The following is a 9,049-nucleotide window of genomic DNA, read 5'->3' as shown; positions in this document are numbered from 1 at the left end:
TTTTTTGTTTTTTTTAACTAACCCTTCGTATGTGCCATTGTGCACTTATTGATCAGACTCAAGCTCGACTTGACTTATTTTTTACATCTCCTTCTCGACTATCACATCTAATATGACTCACAAAGTGTTGTCTTCAAGGTGCAAAGGTATCCATTTCAATTTATTTGAGGCACAATTAGTAAATTGATTCGAATTTAATTAGTGTTAGGACTTAGGATTAATTCATATGGGATTAATTCCTACTATATACTTTAATCTTTATATCAAATTAATCGGTAAATCTTAATTGCGGAAGCGTACCTGATTCCATGACAATTATCGAACCCCTTCTTGATTATGCGTCTTCTAGTAAATACACACTCTAGGGTTTTCTCTCTATTGATGAGATATAATTGAGAATCTATTGTATGTACTACTAGGGATCATAACCCTAGATCTCTATTTATATAGATATATAGACCCCCTTCCCTAATCAGCCTATCATACATTAGAAAAGGTCCAACGGTCTCTACACATGGAACTAAACCCATACTCTATAAAAGACGTAACAAGCCCAACAATAATAATTACTTAAATGGATCACTTTAATTTTAGGCTAAACTATATGATAGCGTGTAAATACAATCATAACCGTATAGTCCACATACATTATTGTATTTAGGTCCATAAATTTCTTACAATCTCCCACTTGGACCAAATACAATTACATGTTTGTGATTCTTGATAATTGCATTATACTTTAAAACTTTATGAGCACTGAATACTATCATTTCCAAACTTCTTTAAACAATTCGGTCCATCAATTATATTAACATAGAGTCAAAGCAATCTAAGCTACAATTAAAGTAACTAGACCCGTCAATGGCCACAATGTAACACAATCGACGACATTAATCAAGCATAGGTGTGTAGCATGGAAATAACATAAATGTGATCCAAAATGTCTATTTCCAACTGGTCCACTTTAAACTTCAATAAGATCACAATATGATCTAATAGAAGAGTAAACCAAATTAAATACTTTATTTATGCAGAAATACTTAAAACCATAATATTCAAAATATGTTTATGTCATACAAGCAATAAAATAACAAACTCCCATTGAAACTATATATACTTAGGTGGCATGACTCCCATACGAGCAATGTGCTCATGAAATACTTTGGGTGGTAAACCCTTAGTAAGCGGATCCGTAATCATGGAGTTTGTGCTAATATGCTCTAAGGACAATTGTTTACTCCCACTCTTTCCTTCACGACTCTAAACTTGACATCAATTTGCTTTGATTTTGTCAAGCTTTTGTTATTGTTGGCATACAATACTACTGACCTATTGTCACATAGCAATTTGAGTGGTCTATCAATACCATTCACTATGCGTAGACCTGTAACAAAATTCCTTAACCATAATGCATGGTTGGATGCCTCATAACAAGCTATGAGTTTTGCTTCCATGGTGGAAGTAGCTGTAAGTGTCTATTTGACACTTTTCCAAGAGACAGCTCCTCCAGCTATGACAAAGATGTAGCCAGATGCGGATTTCAGGCTATCTTGACATCCAGCAAAGTCAGAATCAGTGTACCCAATGATCTCAAGTTGACCTGACCTTTTGTAAGCAAGCATTTAATCCTTTGTTCTTTGCAAATACCGCATGACCCTCTTTACAGCTTTCCAATGATCAAGCCCTAGATTGCTTAGATATCTGCCCAACATTCCAACAATGTATGCAATATTTGGATGGGTACTTACTTGAGCATACATAAGGCTCCCTACAGCTGATGCATAAGGGATCTTCTTCATTTCTTTATTCTCAAAGTCATTCTTTGGGCATTGAGTGAGATTGAATTTGTCTCCCTTAGCCACAGGGGTATCACTTGGTTTACAGTCTTGCATGCCAAACCTTTTCAAAACTTTCTCGATATAGCCCTTTTGTGACAATCGAAGAGTGCCTAGATGGCGATCTCGATGAATTTGTATCCCTAACACAAAAGAGGCGTCTCCAAGATCTTTCATCTCAATGTGATTTGATAGAAATTAAATCTCTTGGTTTCGTGAAAATAGCCTATATCGTTGCTAGCAAGCAATATGTCATCAATATATAAAACCAGGAAAATATGCTTACTTCCACTAAACTTATGGTACACATAATCATCAACTGCATTTGTCTCAAAACCATGAGACATAACAACTTGATGAAACTTAAAATACCATTGACGAGAAGCTTGTTTGAGTTCATAGATGGATTTCTTTAATTTGCAAACCATTTTCCTTGAATCTCCCGAAACAAAGTTTTCTAGCTACTGCATATAGATGGTTTCCTCAATGTCACCATTGAGAAATGCTGTCTTAACATCCATCTGATGTAACCCAAGATCATAATATGCTACAAGTGTCATCATAATCCTAAAGGAGTCTTTAAGAAAAAGGTGAAGAAGTCTCCTTATAATCAATGCCTTCCTTTTGAGTATATCCCTCAGCGACAAGACGAGCCTTTTGCCTTATCACATTGCCATTTGAATCCCTTTTGGTCTTAAAAATCCATTTACAACCAATGGGTTTCACACCTTCAAGCAATGAATTAAGGTCCCAAACGTCTTCACCTTTTTTCAAAATGATCACATTGCCATTTGAATCCCTTTTGGTCTTAAAAATCCTTACCATCTCCTGTAATGTTTTATTGCACCTCTCAGCTACACCATTCATGTGAGGTGATCCTGGCATGGTGTATTGAGGGACGATTCCACATTCCTCTAGGAATTTAGCAAATGGCCCTGGACGTTGTTCACCAGATTCGTCATTTCTGCCATAGTATTCACCACCACGGTCAAATCTGACTTTCTTAATTGTTTTCCCAAGTTGATTTTCAGCTTCAGCTTTATAAGATTTGAACACGTCCAATGCTTGGGATTTCTCATGAATCAAATATAGGTAGCCATAACGAGAATAATCGTCTATGAACGTAATAAAGTATTGTTGACCATTCCAAGAAGCTGTAGGAAATGGTCCACAAATGTCCGTATGTATTACTTCTAAGACATCTGAAGCTCATTCGGCTCCTAATTTCCTTATGTTTGTTTGTTTCCCTTTGATACAAATAATGCATACATCAAAATCTGAAAATCAAGGGAATCAAGAATTCCATCTGACATAAGTCTTTGAATTCTTTGTTTAGAAATATGCCCTAAACGTTTGTGCCAAAGTGATGAAGAATTCTCATTTGCTAATTTTCTTTTAGTACCACTAGAACTGACATGCAAACTTTCATTAGATGAAGCAATAATATCCAACAAATATAGGTTATCAAATCTAGATGAAGAACCCGATCCAACAAACTTTGAATTATAAAAAAGACTAACTTTATTGTTTCCAAAAGAACAAAGATAACCATATTTGTCCAATGTAGAAACAAAAATCAAATTCCGCCTAAAAGACGGCACAACAAAAGTCTCTTTTAAATCCAAATGATATACAGTCTTTAATGACAACCTAAAAGTGCCTATAGCTTCAACTTCAATTGCATGCCTTGCCATTACCTACAAAGATGTATCTTTCACCATCACTCAGTTTTCGGCAATTCAGGCAACCTTGCATGGACACACTTATGGGAGTAGTAGCACCAAAATCTAGCCACCAAGTGTGCTTAGGTACCAAAATTAAATTAACCTCTGAACAGACAAAAGAAAGAAACATACCCTTTTTCGCACGCCATGCGTGGTACTTAGTGCATTGTTTCTTCTTGTGAGTCATCCCACCACAAAAGAAGCATCCAGATGCTTTTGATTCAGCCTTATCTTCCTTATGTTGCTTCTTTTGTGGTTGCTGAACCGCATCCTTACCCTTCTTCCTTTTCTTGTCATCCTTAGAGGAAGATGCCAAGTGAGCACTTTCTGTCTTTTCTTGCTTCAATCTCTCTTCCTCTTAAACACAATGAGAAATGAGTTCATTTAGAGTCCATTTCTCCTTTTGACAATTATAACCGACCTTAAACTGACTGAACTGTTTAGGAAGAGATATCAAAACCAAATGCAAGAGCAAGTCATCAGACAACTCTAACTTTAGTGCCTTTAATTTTGAAGCAATATGAGACATTTCCATAATGTACTCCCTTATTTTCCCTGTTCCTTTATACTTTTGAGAAACAAGACTACTCAAGAGAGTACTCATTTCTACCTTTTTATTTTTAGCAAAACACTTTTCAAGTTCTGTAAGGAACGATTTGACATCATCCTCTTCTGACATAGTGCCCCTGAATGATTCTGGAATTGCACGTTTCATGATCTTAAAGACTCATGCGATTTGAACATTCCCACTTCTCCATATTCTCCTTTTCAATAAAGGAACTAGAATCCGTAAGAGCAGCGGAACGCTCAACCCAAATAGCAAGGTCTAGATCCATGCAACCAAGAACGATCATAATGTTCTCTTTCCAACTCTTAAAGTTTGTCCCATCAAGCATGGGTATAGTATTAATGTTGGCAGATATCACATTAGCAGAAGTAAACACTGAAGAAAACACAAACAAACAAAACAAGCTCACAATTAATTCCAAAATTTAACTTTAATAATCAGATTAAAATATTGACAACACATCCCATCACAAGAGACTTAGCACAACATTAATTTTTAGTCTTTGGACTGTAAAATTAACTTCTAAGTGGTCCTCTTGGTGTAGTAATCAAATATTAACAATAAAATCCTGTCAAACATTAAGCCTTTCTTTGGACCGACTTAACATTCACATGAGAAACCTAATAATTGTTATATATTTATTACCACAAGCATGTTTAATTTCCGGCCAAATAATAGCCTTCCTTTGGGCTGACCATTATGTGCATGAAAATCAAACACACACATCTCAATTTTTCAAATAAATTAATCTACACAAAAGAGATTACTTTGGTAACATATTGTCTCAATTAATAAATCCAAAATATAAGACACAATATTATTTTTACCTAATTGTCAAATCTATAAATCTGATTTAATCCTTAATACATATTAATCATGCATCTGTATTGATCATCAAATTGAAAATACAATACAACTCTTGATTAACTCATGCTCAATATCGAAATCAAGAAAGTTGCGACAAGTACTAGCATTCAGTTCAAGAATACGATTTGATATTATATATATGACAAATCATGGAAGCAGGAGCATATAAAACATGCATGATTATAAAAGCTTTAAATAATCTAAGTTTACGAAAATAAACACTAACAATAAATTGTTCCAGAATTTCGTCAAACGAAATCAGTCATCATATGAGACAAAATTGCCGAAAAAATTCGAAGGTCGCATATTCAATCGTAGCGATAAATTAACATTACGATCAATAATCATTCATCAAAATTATATACTCAAATAAAACGAATTAGCCAAAACGGAATCATACTCAATTATCATACTTTGAAAATTCACGAACAAGTCACGAACAAGGTAACATGCCAAATAAATTTAATTAGATAGACAAGGCGAAATAGCTTTCAACATACATCGCATAAAATCATACGATTAGACAATTGAACCATAAAACCTGACTAATCTAATATGAAGGAGGCTCTGATATCACTTGTTAGGATTAATTCATATATTAGCATTAATTCCTACTATATACTTTAATCTTTATACCAAATTAATCGATAAATCTTAATTGCGAAAGCGTACTTGACAATTGATCGAACCACTTCTTGATTATGCGTCTTCTAGTAGATAAACACTCTAGAGTTTTCTCTCTATTGATGGGATATAATTGAGAGTATATTGTATGTAATACTAAGGACCATAACCCTAGATATCTATTTAGATATATAGAACCCTTCCTTAATCCGCCCATCATGCATTAGAAAAGGTCCAACGGTCTCTACACATAAAACTAAACCCATACTATATAAAAGACGTAACAAGCCCAACAATAATAATTACTTAAATGGATCACTTTAATTTTGGGCTAAACTATATAATAGCGTATAAATACAATCATAACCGTATAATTCATATACATTATTGTATTTAGGTCCATAAATTCCTTACAATTAGTGCATATAGGACACACTTGATATAATTAATTAGAATTTTTCAGTTTAATCTGTATAGTACAATAATATAGTTCCTTTCCTTCAAACACTAACACAAAGCGCCATTATTTCCATTTAATTACTTTCGTACGTTACATATACGTGGTTGGTGCAATCACTATCACTGAAGCCCTCATCTCTTTATATCAAGGTCAAGGTGGTTGTTAAGAACCTAAGATGATTATTGAAATTTTAAAAATGACATAAGGATTAATAGGGGCGGGCTTGCCCCAGTTTCTCACATTATTGTTTCTTACATGACATTTTTGTAAATAAACCAATAACTTTATCTAATCACCATTACTTGTGAAGCTCACATTAATGAAAAATTTAAGGTATAGGCGTCTGTATCATGCTTAATTAGTACAGTCAAAAAACGTGGAAAGAACATCTAGCTATTTTGTAAAGAGCATACAACTGTTTTGTAATGAATATATAATTGTTTTGTAAAGAACATCTAGCTTTATGTTTTTTTTTTTGTATATCTAAAGTACATCTGTAATATTAACAAAGAACACAATAATATTATGTAATGAACATTATTTATATATACCTACCATAATCTAAAGACAAAATTCAAAAAACATTTCACAATAAGCAATGAACATTATGTCACAAATAAAAGTACACTGACAATCAAAGAACATGAACGTATGTTCTTTTCACTCTTTTTTGGTGCAAATATGTTCTTTTCACTCTAGGTATATGTTCATTACATTTTAATAGTATGTTATTTCACTCTAGGTATATGTTCATTACATTTTAATAGTATGTTTTTTTTCACTATAGCTATATGTTCATTACTTTTCTATAATATGTTCTTTCCGCTTTTTTTTTTTTTTTTAAAAAAAAAGCAAAACGGCTGTACGATGCATCGTACAGTAGTGATGGCAATGGATCGGATTCGGATCGGGTGGAACTTCACCCGCATCCATCCATTATTCTAATTGCTTTATCCACATCCATCCATTCATCACCTGCTTCACCCATCATCCATATCCGTCCATCTATCATCCGCGGATGAAACGGGTGGATCGGGTGATTAATGGATGAACATTTTATGAAAAAAAAGATTCACATAAAATTTAATGTATGGTTATTTTTACCATGAATTATTATTATTTTTCAAATAAAAAGGAAGTACTAACTACATATTCTTTGAAAAAATTAATTTGCAACAAAATAAAGTATATTTATTGTATATTTTAAATTTTTTTAATTAAAATTCTTAGATTAAAAATCTTTATATATGTTAAACGGGTGGGTGGATGGTTAGCGGGTGAAATAATCTTCATCCACATCCGATCCGATCCGTCATCCACTCTATCCGTCACTCACTTTTCATCCATTTATTTCGGATTTTCGTCCATTTATTTTAAGCGGGTGGATCGGGTTAGCAGATATCCATCTAATGTTATCATCCTTACCGTACAGGCGCCTGCAGGGACCAACGATTGCACATTAATGAAAAAGTTACTTATTTATTTACTTACGAAAATATCATGTAAGAAACGATTTTTGTTACTCACTGTGAGAAACTTGTGTTTTGAGAAACTTGCATTTACCCAATTAATAGTTGATTTAATTTGAAAATTATATGATTGATGAATTGGTGGATTTGTGGATTTGTGTCATGAATTAATGATTGATCAAAACATAAATTGTGAAAAAGGGGCTCACCTGACGGACGAGAGGAAATATCTCAAACAAGGTGGGTTGACAACAACATGCTGATTGGAAGGGTACTAGGGTGTATTTAGAGCTGTCAATTCAGGTAAACAGGTCGGGTTTGGGTCGGGTAAGTGTAAGTCGGGTCAACTCGGGTCGGGTCATTTTGGGTTAATGTCGTAATCTATACGGGTCGGGTTCGGGTTGGGTCATGCTTGAGTCGGGTAACGTCGGGTCATACATCTTATCGGGTTTAGGTCGGGTTAATAACAGGTCGGGTGAATAATAGGTCGGGTTTAATTCGGGTTTTCACGGGTTAAAACGGGTTAGGGTCATTCTTGGGTTCGAGTCGGGTTCGGTTTAAGTCAATAATTTGTGCGTTGTAATCAGGTCGGGTCATTCTCGGGTTTGAGTCGGGTTTGGTTCAAGTCAATAATTTGCGGGTTATAATCAGGTCGGGTCATTTCCAAGTCTGGTCATTCTCAGTTCAAGTGGGGTTCTGTTCAAGTCAATTATTTGCGGGTTACAATCAGGTCGGGTCATTTACAAGCGGTCATGTTCGGGTTCAAGTCGGGTTTGGTTCAAGTCAAAAAATTGCAGGTTATATTCAGGTCGGATCATTTCCAAGTCAGGTCATGTTCGGGTTCGGATCTCAAATATTAGGTTAATCTGGGTATCGGGTTGATTTCAGGTCGGGTCATATCAGGTTCTGGTACATTTTTTGGGTCGGTTTGTTAACAGTTCATGTAATGACATTCACGTTTAATCATTATCAATTACTTCATTAATTGTAAGAGAAATAATTTCAGTGAAGTTTAAATTCGAGATAATAAGTTCTAATAAGTTTAGATAAGATCTACATAATAAGTTCATATTAATTCCAATAAGATAGGTTTAGTTTAGATTTTTAGAAGATAAGTTCAAACCCTATTCTAATCTATTCACATTGATTCCACTCATTTTAGGGATAACAATTTCAGATAAGTTCATATTCGAGATGACATGTTTAGATAAAATACAATAAGTTCATATAAATTCGGATAAAATAGGTTTAGTTTAGATAAGTTAAAATACAATAATTTTTTTTTCTAAACTTATTTGATTTGAAATTATCTAAACTTATTTATTTTCAATAAGTTCATATCCGAGTTCACGTTTTTTTTAATGGCATTTTTTTTAAAAACGTTTAAATGGCATTATTCAAAACATTTAAATAAGATTAAATAGGCAAATGAATAATAAAATTAGAAAAATAAAAGACCAATAAAAGCCTTTTAACAGCTCTAGTTCGGGTCACCACTTTCT

Source organism: Chenopodium quinoa, unplaced genomic scaffold, assembly GCF_001683475.1.
Source record: "Chenopodium quinoa cultivar QQ74 unplaced genomic scaffold, ASM168347v1, whole genome shotgun sequence".
Taxonomy (NCBI): Eukaryota; Viridiplantae; Streptophyta; class Magnoliopsida; order Caryophyllales; family Amaranthaceae; genus Chenopodium; species Chenopodium quinoa.
This window is presented reverse-complemented; position numbering follows the sequence as displayed.